This window comes from Argopecten irradians, unplaced genomic scaffold, assembly GCF_041381155.1.
Source record: "Argopecten irradians isolate NY unplaced genomic scaffold, Ai_NY scaffold_0237, whole genome shotgun sequence".
Lineage (NCBI taxonomy): Eukaryota > Metazoa > Mollusca > Bivalvia > Pectinida > Pectinidae > Argopecten > Argopecten irradians.
This window is the reverse complement of record NW_027187704.1, coordinates 52,177-66,796: the sequence shown is the minus strand read 5'-3', so window position 1 is coordinate 66,796 and position 14,620 is coordinate 52,177.

The window sequence follows — 14,620 nt, the reverse complement described above, 5'->3', positions numbered from 1 at the left end:
CCCCACCCTATAAGGATGCTACCATTGCATTATGGGTGCTATCCCATGCTTAGTTTCAGAGAAGAAGTCGTTTATATGGAAATAGCCAAATTGACCCCTTTTGGCCCCGCCCCTCAGGCCCCTGGGGGGTCAGCCCCATCATTTGTACAATTTTCAGTTAGTAGCCCATAAGGATGCTACCAGTCAAATTTTGTTGAAATCCGACCAGCGGTTATGGAGAAGAAGTCGATTGTTGACGGACGCCGGACGACGGACGCCGGACGCTGCGGTATCCCATAAGCTCACCTCGGTCCTTTGGACCAGGTGAGCTAAAAATGACCATTCAAAGAATGATGTTCAGGGTTCTTGTATCAGATAGGTTTGTGATGTCGTTTTCATCGCGATCAGTATTTGCACGCTATTTTCTTTGTGGTCGGTATGTATACTACTAAGAATAATTTTCTATTCGTCACGATCGATATGTGTGATTTCGCACACACTGTTTTCTTCGCGGTCGGAGAGCGTATTACTAAGAACATCCTTCTTTTCATTGCAATCGGCATGCGTACTACTTGGAATGTCATGTTCGTCAGTGTAACAAATTTCTGATATATCTTCCAGTGTTACCTTTGATATATGTCTATCACTGATCGACACTTTTTCGGAGACGTAGACTCTTGTAGACTTTTTAGGTCACCTGAGACAAAGTCTCAAGTGACCTATTCTAATCGCCTTTTGTCCGTCGTCATCCGTCGTGTCGTCATCCGTCGTGCGTCGTGTGTCCGTAAACAATTTACATTTTCGACTTCTTCTCCAAAACTGCTGAAGCAATTTCAATGAAATTTTGCACAAACCTACTTAGGCGTAAGGCCAATTAAAATTGTGAATTATATGGTCCCACCCCCCAGGGAGCTATTGGAGGGGCGAAAAGGGGTAAAATTGACTAAAATTTCCAAAATCTTCTTCTTCACTCACAGATGTGATGGAATTAAATACTCTTCATTGATAGAAAGGTCCTAAGGTCCTTTACAAAAATTGTGAATTATATGACCCCAGGTTTCCCCCTGGGGTGGGGGTTAAGTATAGTTTACATAGGTAAAACACATTTTTAAGTATTATATGATCATTTGTAATAGGGAATGAGTCAAATATTGTCAGAATTATCAGTATGAGATAGCCATTGAATTATATTAACCAATTTTCCATGACTGACCCCAAGGGGCCTTAGGGGCGGTGTCAAAAGGGGTCAAATAGGCTATAACTTCAAAAATCTTCTTCTGAAATTCTGGAAATGGTAGAACCACATACTCTTCATAGATGGAAAGGTCTTGAGGTCCTTAACAAAAATTGTGAATTATATGACCCTGGGGTCTCACGTTTCCCCCTGGGGAGGGGGTCAAGTTTACTATAGTTTATACAGGGAAAACACCTATATGAGCTTTTTTGCTCAATTTTCATAGGAAATGAGTCAAACCTGTTTAGAATTATTAGCCTGAGATAACGTTTTAATATTATATCTATATTGGTCCTGGTCAACCCCCTCGGGACAGAGGGGGGGGCAAATAGGCTAAAACTTTAAATATCTATTCTTTAATACTGGAAATGGTATAATCAAATACTCGTCATAGATGGACAGGTCTAAGGGTGTTTTATGAAAATTGTGAACTATATGACCCTTGGGTCTCGGGTTTCCCCCTGGGGAGGGGGTTTAGTTTACTGTAGTTTATATAGGGAAAACAATTTTTTGAGCATCATTTAGTCATTATAATGGGAAATTCGTCAATTGTAGTCAGAATTATCCCGATGTGATGGCTATTGAATCTTATTACCAAATTTTCCATGACTGATCCCCAGGGGCCTTAGGGTCGGGGCCAAAACGGGTCAAATAGGCTAAAACTTCAAAAATCTTCTTCTGAAATTCTGAAACTGGTAGAATCAAATACTCTGCATAGATGGACAGGTCTTAACGTCCTTTACAAAAATTGTGAATAATGTGACCCTGGAGTCACATGTTTCCTTCTGGGGGAGGGGGTCAAGTTTACTTTAGTTTATATAGGAAAAACACATTTATGAACATTATTTGCCTATTTTTCATAGGAAGTTAGTCAAACTAGTTAGAAATATTAGTCCTGAAATAGCATTTTCACATCATATCCATATTGGTCATGGCCGACCCCAAGGGGTCAGAGGGGCGGAGCCAAAAGGGGGTCAAAATGGTAAATTCAAAAATCTTCTTTTTGAATTCACAGTTTTGATTGAACCAGATACTCTTGATAGATTGGAAGGTCTTAAGGCCCTTTACAAAAATTTGTTAATTTCATGGCCCTTGGATCTCATAATTTCCCTTGGGGAGGGGGTCAATTATTCTGAATTCACAGATTTGATGGAACCAAATAATCTTCATAGATTTAAAAGTCAAATTTATAAAAATCACTGACTGACTTGATGGGCATATATATAGTGTTTATATGCATGTCTTTGTGGGTGGGTTGTGTTCCTTGGTGTCTTCGGCGACATGCTTCAGTGATATAGCACTATAAAAAGGGCAATAGTTCCACTATACAAGAAGACACAACATGAATGTACCGCAGTCTCCCAAAACACGCACCTCCCACAACATACACGCAACACACCGCATACATGAGAGGCCGTCCTTACATGACCATAGCTGTTAATAGGACGTTAATTAATCAAACAAACAAAATCATTCTGTATCTGAACTCAGGTGACCGTTAAGGCCCATGGGCCTCTTGTTCCATTTTTTTTGCAGCCCGCCAGAGAGAAAATTCAATGGTGACAAAGGAGATTCAACAGACTGCACTTTACATGCCTATTAAGCGAAATATGATTAATGTCACCTGTCATCAAGGGGACAAAATGATTAGGTACCCTTATCCGAAGAGAGGTCACACCTCCTGACCACATGACAGAAATTTCATTTTTTGAGGAAGTTTTTTTTGCTGTGATTTCTAGGGTAAAACGTTGTGTTCAAAATCAATATATGTTTATCTCCTGGGCCATTGACTACTGGATATACTGATTGTATAGGCCTTGAAATGACAGTGCTGACTAGCATAACTCCTTTGTCTTTGTGAAATGACCTGTAAAAAGAAGCATTTTGATGCATTTCCAGACATGTCCTCACTCTCAGTTCTCATGAAAGGCTCTCATCCCCTACAAAACTAACTGATACCGCGTTAAAAAGGCAGTTTCCATTCCCTCTTACCGATATAGGAAGTGATTCCTCCTAGTTTTTACCTCGTAATTCAGTTGCTGTGTTGTCCTGAACAAAGCATGATGATTCATACTCACAAATACTTTCTGCGAATGGAATATCCAAAACAAAACGCAACACTCCAACATTACAGCATCATCTAATGTACCATTATTTGCCGCGAAAGTAAGACGTCGCAATGCTGTCTCAAAATCATAAGTATCACACTCTTTCTCACATACACACTTAGAACAGAGGTATGGCAAATTACATTTCTGCAGAAATTAAAAGTCACTGCTTGTCACTTTCTCGCATTTAATGTGATACCATGTCACAACTCCCATATCCAATATCATGTCGTCCGTTACAATTCCTTCTACTTATCTCAACCTCTTTTCTCTTCTGTCCTCAACCAATTAGTGACGACGATTTAATAATGGCACTACTGTCAATATACCACAATTAAGTACCGGTATATCGCGAATGAAATTGGGGGTGGGGGTGTCGTTAACACACCAATCAGGTGTGGTGGTGTGAACAATTACAAGTAGGATAGGGCGTGGTTATCATTTCCAAGACGTGTGCATATACCTTGAAACGCTGGGATTCACAGACACTGACTTAGTAGAGAAGAGAAAATGAAAAATATGGTTTTATTTGGAAGTAGCTATGTGTTCCGGACTGCCCCGGTCTTTGTTTAGTAGGACCGACAATTGGTGCCTATTACTGCAAATGGAGCTTATTATATATAAGTAATGAAAGTCTTCCAGGAATGGGCAATCTAACATACCCAGAAAGGCTTAGAATACTGAAGCTCCCAACATTGTCATACCGACGTGCCAGAGGAGATATGATAGAACTTTATAAAATGATAAACGGCATATACGACAAAGAAGCATGTACCTTCATACAACTCTGGAAGGATGTAGCAGAAAGACACAGTAACAGAGGAAACTCGAAAATGCTCTTCCCACAACAAGCCAAAACCCAGCTGCGAAGCAACGCCTTCAAAATTCGAACTGTCAAACTTTGGAACAGTCTACCAGAAAGCGTCGTCTCAGCGCCTAATATCAACACCTTTAAAAATAGATTAGATAAAAACTGGCAAAATCAGGACATAGTATACAACTACAAAGGAAATATCACTGGAAGTGATCCTTAAATTATGTAAATGATGGACCTTGAGTCCGGTGAAGAGGAACTTACACGTTCCTGTACTGGAAATAAATCTTATCTTATCTTATCTTATTATGCAAACCGCAAACCATTATTTGAAACGTGTGTATGCATTTTATTGTATTATTTGATAACGCTTATCAACTAGACAATAAAACTGAACCACGTACCATATAAAAATTCTCATCGAGGCATTTAGTGATATAGCACTAAAAAAGGGCAACTGTTCCATTTTACAAGAAGACACAACACTAACATACCACAGTTTTCAAAAACACGCACCTCGCACTTCACACACGCTACACACTGCATACATGGGAGACCGTCCTTACATGATCCTGGCAGTTAATTAAGATGTTAAAATAATCAAACAAACTAACTTAAAAGGGATGACCACTAATCTGCTTGAAATATCACATTATGGGTGACGTTATGGTGAGCTTTAAAAATGGCCAATTAAAATCTTCACTGGGGACGAAACTGTTTGAAAAAGATGTCGGACTTATTTTCGTTTACGTAGTCATCTCGCACAGAGAGCACAACAAAGCTAATTGCATTTATTAGGTCATCTGACCCGAAAATGTCGTTGACAATTGATGTATCTTCAAACGCGTTATATAGTCTAAAGGCTTTAAGCTGACACTATGTTGTGACACAATCTGATTGAAATACAGATCCTTATTATCACTACGTTTGATTAGAGCATCTGACCAAATGACAAATGACCTTTGAAAATGGCCTTCAAAGTGGCACTGCCAGAATCTTGACTGGGGACGAAGTAGTTTGGAAAGGTTGTCCGAATTATTTTCGTGTACGTAGTCATCTCGCCCAAAGTGCACAACAAAACTAAATATATATGTATACTGGCATGAAAGAAGCTATCAATTGACGTAGCAAGCTATCAATTGACGTAGCAACACAGGCGGCTAGAATACAAAATATATCAATTAGAATATTATAATAATTATATAAAATCATGCTTTATTTAGCTATATACTCACCGTTAAGTAATTTAAAAACTTTTGAATTTTATACACCAAATTATGTATGTAATGTAAGGTACACTATTATAAACATTTCTTTCAATATTTACCTCTTCCGTCGTATCCAATTCACTAGTGTGATGAGGGATACTACAGACTCTACAAAACCATGCAATCAGACCGTCCTCTCCACGCATGGTAGCACGGTATAACTCCAGTGATATACCTATAATATTAGTAATGACGATGAAAATACATGAAAGAATGAAAATGAATGAAAATAGGTTATATCGCGCCGTGAAATGTTTGATGGGTCTCAATTCAAACCTGTTAAATGCATATAATGGCTCTTATATAATTAACGACAGCGAAAATATCGTTACCGCGAAAACATGCACTGTTACAGTAATCGACATGTACAAACTCGCGAGCGTCGTTCAGTTCATACGATTATCACAAATATGTACGTTATAAATTCCTTATACTGTACAAAACACAATTCGATTTAAGTATTAATAGATACGCGTTGAAATAAAATAGTATATAATTATGATAATATGATTTAAAATACACACAACCAAATTATAATGATACTAACATACGGAAACTTCCGTACGTTTTGTCAAGAAGTAAAGATGACGTAAGAAAATGTTGAAGTTGAACTTTGGAATTTAATGATGATAACTTTGACTTGACGGATGGCTATTCTGGAGTGTCCAGAATATAGCCGATGTGTTCCGTACAAAGTCGGAGACCTAACTGCTTTACAAATAAAATATTTCATGCTTAAATAATGTACATACAATAAAATTACAGAATTATGATAGACAGATATCGCTCATTGGCAGATTAATCAGCCGTGGTCAGTGTCCTTTAGGCAATTAGGATGGCCGTGACATTAATCCGATTACGTAATAGAATGGAACTTAAAATCTTTCAGAAAGGTATCAAAGTAAATTGCCAGAGGATATACACAGTTATCACACATAAGGATTTTATCTCAAATGTCACAAACGTAAATATGATCAAGAATATAACCTTAGGAATGTCAAAATTACACACAATAGTGTTAACTGATAATTGATGTTAAAAATTTAGCAACTATTAACGCAAAGTTCAAAGCACTTTAAAATTTATCACAAAATTCTTTGTGATAACTTCCTTCCGCTCCGGGAAAGACGCGTCCCGCGTCTTAATTAAACTGTCCTCTGTTTTGATGGAGTCTATTCGCTCGGTTTTCATAGGAAATTTGTGGTCGCTGGCGTCGTGAATTATTTTGTGGTTGGTTTCGTGGTCCGGGAAAAGTATTCGGTCTGGTAGTATTTGGATTGCTGTAGTAACTAAGTTGTTTTTGGAGGCTTGTGATTACGTTTTGTTTCTGTTTTAATTCTTCGTCCTTCTCCGAAATTTTGAACTTTAAATTCGCAATCTGTCGTTGTGTCTGTTCTTTTTGTTTCACGGTTGTTTGTAATGTACTGATTGTTTCGTCTTTGCTTTTCATAATTTTCTTTCTGTTGTCCAATGCTTTTTCTAGTTCCTTAATTTGAGACACATAATTGGTTATATTCACATTTTTGACGCGCGCACATTCCTCTTCTAGAATTTCGTTTGATCTTTGTAATTTTGCACACTTTTCTGATATTTTGGAGATGGTAATTTTGGTACGAACAAGTTTTGACTGTAATGAAATTATCTGATTGCTGTAGTTAGTCTTTCTGGAAATCGTTTTGAAGTTCACTATTTTCAATGTTACTGAATGGAAAATACACAATACCTTTTTGGTTTCTCGGAATTTCCTGAGACGTTCAGAATCTCGCCGCCGTTTAGATGTTGACTTGGCCTTTTTCTTTGGTGCAGTGCGAACAACGGACTTACTGTCCGAAGAGTTTTTCGGGACAGGAACAGGATGGATAGGCAGTTGTCGCTGACTGGTCCAGGGATAATATCCTGTTGTACCAACATTTGTAGTACAATGTCCGGTTCGATTAAAACACATTCTCGAAAAGTGGCCAATGTTTCCACATCGGAAACAGTAACATCCGTTTGCTGGACAACACATCGGATGGTTTGGGGCGAAGTGGCCTCCACATCTATAGCATAATGCCATCCTGAATGGTTACAGTCAAAACGTTACCCTGGTTAACTCCAAAGTATGGCGAACACAGTCTTGGTTAAAATCCAGTCCGTGTGATTCCGAATAGAGTTGGTCCTTCTTTGAGTCACTCGCGGGAAATACTTGCTTGGCAGTTGAGGTTTCGGGAAAGCGTACCCAGCGTAGAAGTGGGTACTACCCGGATTCTCCACCAATTAACATACGGAAACTTCCGTACGTTTTGTCAAGAAGTAAAGATGACGTAAGAAAATGTTGAAGTTGAACTTTGGAATTTAATGATGATAACTTTGACTTGACGGATGGCTATTCTGGAGTGTCCAGAATATAGCCGATGTGTTCCGTACAAAGTCGGAGACCTAACTGCTTTACAAATAAAATATTTCATGCTTAAATAATGTACATACAATAAAATTACAGAATTATGATTGACAGATATCGCTCATTGGCAGATTAATCAGCCGTGGTCAGTGTCCTGTAGGCAATTAGGATGGCCGTGACATTAATCCGGTTACGTAATAGAATGGAACTTAAAATCTTTCAGAAAAGGTATCAAAGTAAATTGTCAGAGGATATACACAGTTATCACACATAAGGATTTTATCTCAAATGTCACAAACGTAAATATGATCAAGAATATAACCTTAGGAATGTCAAAATTACACACAATAGTATTAACTGATAATTGATGTTAAAATTTAGCAACTATTAACGCAAAGTTCAAAGCACTTAAAACTTATCACAAAATTCTTTGTGATAATACTGTACATACCATTACAAATTTGGATTTAATTATTAAAGTCGTGACATATTATCTGAAACGCCTTGTATATTTTCTGACCAATTATATAAGCGAAAGTATTGGTATAACAGTGTCAATCAAAATTTAAGTTAATTATGATCGCCCAATCAAACTAATTAAGCTGTACAATCAAATTCATTAGGATAATCGTTAATAAAAAACAAGCCCGCCGTAGTAAGCACATGTTGTGTTAGAGAAGAAAAAACGAAATAAGTTCAAAAATTATAACATATTTGGAATCTATATTTCTATAATTTGTATTTAAATTTTTGTATTAAACTAGTAAAACATAAAAACAACATTAATAATGGCAATAATTTTTGATAATTACAGATTTTATTTCCTTATTGTATATGTCCATACGTGAGTAATTGTTATATATTTACTTTCATGTCATAGATATATCTCGCATCGCATCAATCCTCAAATAAAAATAATACACAAACAACATACATTATCTTCGGTAAATCTTTTATTAAAACACTAAATTTTAAAAAAAAACTCAATACTAAATAACTTTTAATACATCACTATCTATACTATATAATAGTAAGGCCGTTCTGACGGTAGGGCCGCTTTGACCGTATTCCGTTTTAAGACACAACATGAATATACCGCAGTCTCCCAAAACATGCACTTTGCACAACATACACACCACATACATGGGAGGCCGTCCTAACATGACCATTGCTGTTAATAGGACGTTAATTAATCAAACAAACAAACAAAAAAAATATTCCGTTTTAATCAGGTTGTATGATGACTGTACTGTACATTTGGCAGATCTTACATATTCTCTTCTTCCTAACAGATTTTATCTTTCCTAATGCCTCCTTTTGGCACCGCCTCATTTTTGGCCTTGAGTTTAGCGTTCGCCCCTATGAGGAAGGCTCTGGGTTCTGTCCCCTTGCCGGAGACACACCAAAGTCTATAAAGCGGTAGTTTTTGTTCCTGCTTATAAGCCAGTTTAAAAGACCATATCGGTAGCCTGTGCTGGTCAAGTGCTGCGTGATACGCATTCAATGTTAACGCTGTGGGACATTTGAAAACTGAATGAATGAGCTCTGTATTATTTAAGGTTCTACAATGTATTTACATAGTACATTATCTGACAAAGCCTATTGTATTGTACTATGGGAGTGGGACGACTGGTTCGCCCGTTGTCAGTATAATGTGACCGGGTGGGGTGTGTTTGCTTGGTGTCTTCGGCGGCATGCTTCAGTGATATAGCACTATAAAAAGGGCAATAGTTCCACTATACAAGAAGACACAACATGAATATACCGCAGTCTCCCAAAACACGCACCTCGCACAACATACACGCAACACACCACATACATGGGAGGCCGTCCTTACATGACCATAGCTGTTAATAGGACGTTAATTGAAGAACCAAACCAAACCAAATTATCTATCTTGTAAAACCAGTCTTTGCTTTTGTAAAGGAAATTGTGAGTAATTTTAATGTATACATTGTAATTGTTATGATCAAGTATTTTTAGCTCACCTGGCCCGAAGGATTGCAACCAAATTTGGCCCAGAAACACTTCCTTAGGGGAAGGGGAACAGATTTTGCATAAATTGTGACCCTGACCCCCATGGGGCAGGAGGGGCGGGGCCCGATAGGGGTAATAGAGGTAAATCCTATAAATCGCTACTTGTCCTAGAGTTCTGCATGGATTGCAACCAAATTTGGCCAGAAACTTCCATGGGGAAGGGGATCATATTTTGCATAAATGGTGACCTTGACCCCTCTGGGGCAGGAGGGTCGGGGCTCAATAGGGGTAATAGAGGTAAATCCTATAAATCGCTACTTGTCCTAGAGTTCTGCATGGATTGCTTTTTTTGGTTTGTTTGATTAATTAACGTCCTATTAACAGCTATGGTCATGTAAGGACGGCCTCCCATGTATGTGGTGTGTTGCGTGTATGTTGAGTGCGAGGTGCGTGTTTTTTAGGAGGACTGCGGTACTATTTCATTGTAGTGTCTTCTTGTTTAGAGTGTGGACACTTTGTAGCCCTTTTTTAAAGTGCTATATTCACTGTGAAGCATGCCGCCTGAAAGACAGCCTAGCACAATCACACCTCGACTCACCGTTCCCACCCGTCACATTATACATGACAACGGGTCGAACACAGTCGTCCCACTCCCCTGCATGGCTGCAGCGCCAAGCAGGGAGGAGCATCAACTACCCACTTTTTATAGACAGACATTGGTGTGTAGGTCGGCCATGGGGACAGAACCCGAGAGCCTTCCTCCCCACCCCACAGGGGCCGAACGCTTACCAATCTTCGGCCAGAAAAACTTCCCCCCCCCCCCCCCCCCCTTAGGGGATGGGGATCAGATTTTTGCATAAATGGGTGTACACCTTACCCCCCCCCCCCCTGGGGCAGGAGGGGCGGATCCCAATAGGGGTAATAGAGGTAATTCCCATAAATCGCTACTTGTCCTAGCGTTTTGCATGGATTGCAACCAAATTTGGCCAGAAATATCCTTGGGGGAAGGGGAACAGAACTTGTATAAATTTTTGCTCTGACCCCCCTGAGGGCAGGAGGGGCGGGGGCCCAATAGGGGTAATAGAGTTAAATCCTAAAAATCGCTACTTGTCCTAGAGTTCTGCATGGACTGTAACCAAATTTGGCCAGAAACATCCTTGGGGTTAACAGAATTCGTATAAATTTTGGCTTTGACCACCTGGAGCAGAAAGAGGGGGGCCCAATAGGGGAATTAGAGGTAAATATTCAAATTCCTTCAGAAAAGAAACAATGAACTTGTATTGAGAACATTACTTGGCATTACAAACCAGGTGAGCGATACAGGCCCTCTGGGTCTCTTGTTATTGTTGTATTCTAGTAATCACGGCTTAATGATCAGATTTATCATGTTAACATGACTTGTTGAGTTCAATAGTCAAACTAAAACTCTACAAACACGGTTGTCATGCAGGTCGGGCGACAGTGATGAACACTGTACCTGCTGTACGATCGTCGGAGACGACTTAATCAAGAATCTTAACGTTTCTTTTTTCCGAACTTGCTGTCTTCTTTGTTGTTGGTTTTGTTGATAATATCAACGTCCTATTTAAGGCCAAGATCATTATTGGACGTCCTCTCGTGTATGCGTAGTGCGTGTGTAATGTGTTGCTGGAGACTGCAGTATACTCTAAATTTGTTTAGTACATATCGCTGAACATGACTCTAATCTCATAGATTTTTAATCACCACATGTTTATATGTACGTATTTTATCTTTCATCGAGTTTTGTCGTCCTGTATAGATGTTTCCTCGTTATTGGTCTTGGTCAAGAGTGTGACAATTCAAATGCACATATGATAAAATTGAAAGATTAAAGTTACACTTATAAGTTTACAACACATCCAAGAAATAACAGGCAGTACAGTTTACAATAAAAGGTTTACTACACACTGAACACTTGATAATTTACTTTAATATTTTGGGGGAAAATTAGCCAATAATAAATTAAATGGTAGAACTCACTTCACAATTTGAGGGGTAATGAGAGAGTAATTAATGATAATAGAAACGACAATAATGATGAAAATAATCAGAATAGTAAAGAAATTTAGTATCTTAAATTGTAATCTATAAACTTTGACCTTTATCAATAAGTTATAAAATATATCTATACTGGAATTCAGCTTTAAGTACACTAATAAAGGGAAATTCCTATTTATAAATATATCTTCAATTTATGTAGCTTAATGGCCCTGCAGGTAGGGCGTTAGAATTGTACCTGCTGCCCCTATTGCATGATCGTAAAAGGCGACTAAATTTAGGATCTTATCTTTTCTCTTCTTCCTAACTGACTTTATCTTTCCTAATTCCTCCCTTGGCACCGCCTCACTTTTGGCCTTGAGTTGAGCGTCCGCCACTGTGAGGAAGGCTCTGGGTTCTGTTCCCTGGCCGAGACACACCAAAGTCTATAAAAGTGGCAGTTTCTGCTCCTGCTTAGCGTTCAGCATACAGGGAGTGGGACGACTGGTTCGCCCGTTGTCAGTATAATGTGACCGGGTGGGGTGTGTTGCTTGGTGTCTTCGGCGGCATGCTTCAGTGATTATAGCACTATAAAAAGGGCAACAGTTCCACTATACAAGAAGACACAACACTAACATACCGCAGTCTCCCAGTACACTCACCTCGCACAACATACACGCAACACACACGCATACATGGGAGGCCGTCTATACATGACCATAGCTGTTAATAGGACGTTAATAAATCAAACAAACAAATTATGTAGCTTAATATATATTATTTCATCATTTACAAACTCAAATGAGAATATTAATATAATTAACTCCATAAATTGTTATTATTAGCTCACCTGGCCCGAAGGGCCGGTGAGCTTATGCCATGGCGCGGCGTCCGTCGTCCGTCCGTCCGTCCGTCCGTCTGTCTGTCCGTCAACATTTCCTTTAAATCGCTACTAGTCATAGAGTTCTGCATGGATTGTGACCAAATTTGGCCACAAAGATCCTTGGGGGAAGGGGAACAGAACTTGTTAAATTTTGGCTCTGAGCCCCTGGGGGCAGGAGGGGCGGGGCCCAATAGAGGAAATAAAGGTAAATCCTATAAATCGCTACTTGTCATAGAGTTCTGCATGGATTGTAACCAAATTTGGCCACAAGCATCCTTGGGGGAAGGGGAACAGAACTTGTATAAATTTTGGCTCTGAGCCCCCGGGGGCAGGAGGGGCGGGGCCCAATAGGGGAAATAAAGGTAAATCCTATAAATCGCTACTTGTCCTAGAGTTCTGCATGGATTGTGACCAAATTTGGCCACAAACATCCTTAGGAGAAGGGGAACAGAACTTGTATAAATTTTGGCTCTGACCCCCTGGGGGCAGGAGGGGCGGGGCCCAATATAGGAAATAGAGGTAAATCCTATAAATCGCTACTAGTCATAGAGTTCTTCATGGATTGTAACCAAATTTGGCCACAAACATCCTTTGGGGAAGGGGAACAGAACTTGTATAAAATTTGGCTCTGACCCCCAGGGGGCAGGAGGGGCGGGGCCCAATAGGGGAAATAAAAGGTAAATCCTTTAAATCGCTACTAGTCATAGAGTTCTGCATGGATTGTAACCAAATTTGGCCACAAGCATCCTTGGGGAAGGGGAACAGGACTTGTATAAATTTTGGCTCTGACCCCCCGGGGGCAGGAGGGGCGGGGCCCAATAGGGGAAATAAAGGTAAATCCTATAAATCGCTACTAGTCATAGAGTTCTGCATGGATTGTAACCAAATTTGGCCACAAACATCCTTGGGGGAAGGGGAACAGAGCTTGTATAAATTTTGGCTCTGACCCCCAGGGGGCAGGAATGGTGGGGCCCAATAGGGGAATTAGAGGTAAATATTCAAATTTCTTCAGAAAATAAACAATGAACCTGTATCCAGAATATTACTTGGCATTACAAACCAGGTGAGCGATACAGGCCCTCTGGGCCTCTTGTTTAATATTAGATTTACCAAACTATACAATAATTGACTATTGACTAATTAAAAATGATCTGTAAACACAATGTGTTAAAAATCTAAATTTGGTAACTGAAGACTTAATTTACATAGAGAAAATGATCAAACTGATCATGAACCAATGAATAGTTACACACTATGCTTAATATATAGAATATCTTGTAATTCTATGAGAGAATGGTTCTTCAAACAAAAATACAATAAAATATTAAGCGAATAATCCATTCGCACCTATAAATTCTCCAAAATGAGTAATTCTAGTTATTTTATCTACTTAGCTTAATTTCTGCTTATTTAGGATAAGCTTAATTTCTGCTTATTTAGGATAAAGAACAATCAATATTTATATCCATTGATCAATTATGATACAATTATAATACATCTATTTCAATCAAAGAACTTTTGGTAATTATGATAAACATTTAAACATGAATCCTATCAGAAACATTGATTTTAAACATAACAAGGGAGGTAACTATTACTACATATTTGTTTGTTTTTAAACAGAATAAATTGTTTCATATATAAAGTTAACCTTATTCAATTTAGGATAAATATGTTTGTTTACTGAAACAAGATCAAAATGCGAAACATATTCCTGAGCGTATGAATTCAATTATTTAGCAAAATTAAGTTTACAACTAGACAACATTTATAAACAATTATTTCAAAATTATAAGACGGCGATGCCTTTTATGCTTTTAGTGACATTATAGATCAAACCAAATTGATAAATAATAATAATATCACATTTACAGAACAATTACCTAGTCTATAAATGATATATCCAACCTTCAGCATGTTGATGAGTTTAGAAAACATTTTACGAAGAAGATTCTTTGAGTTGTTAATTTTGTAAAACG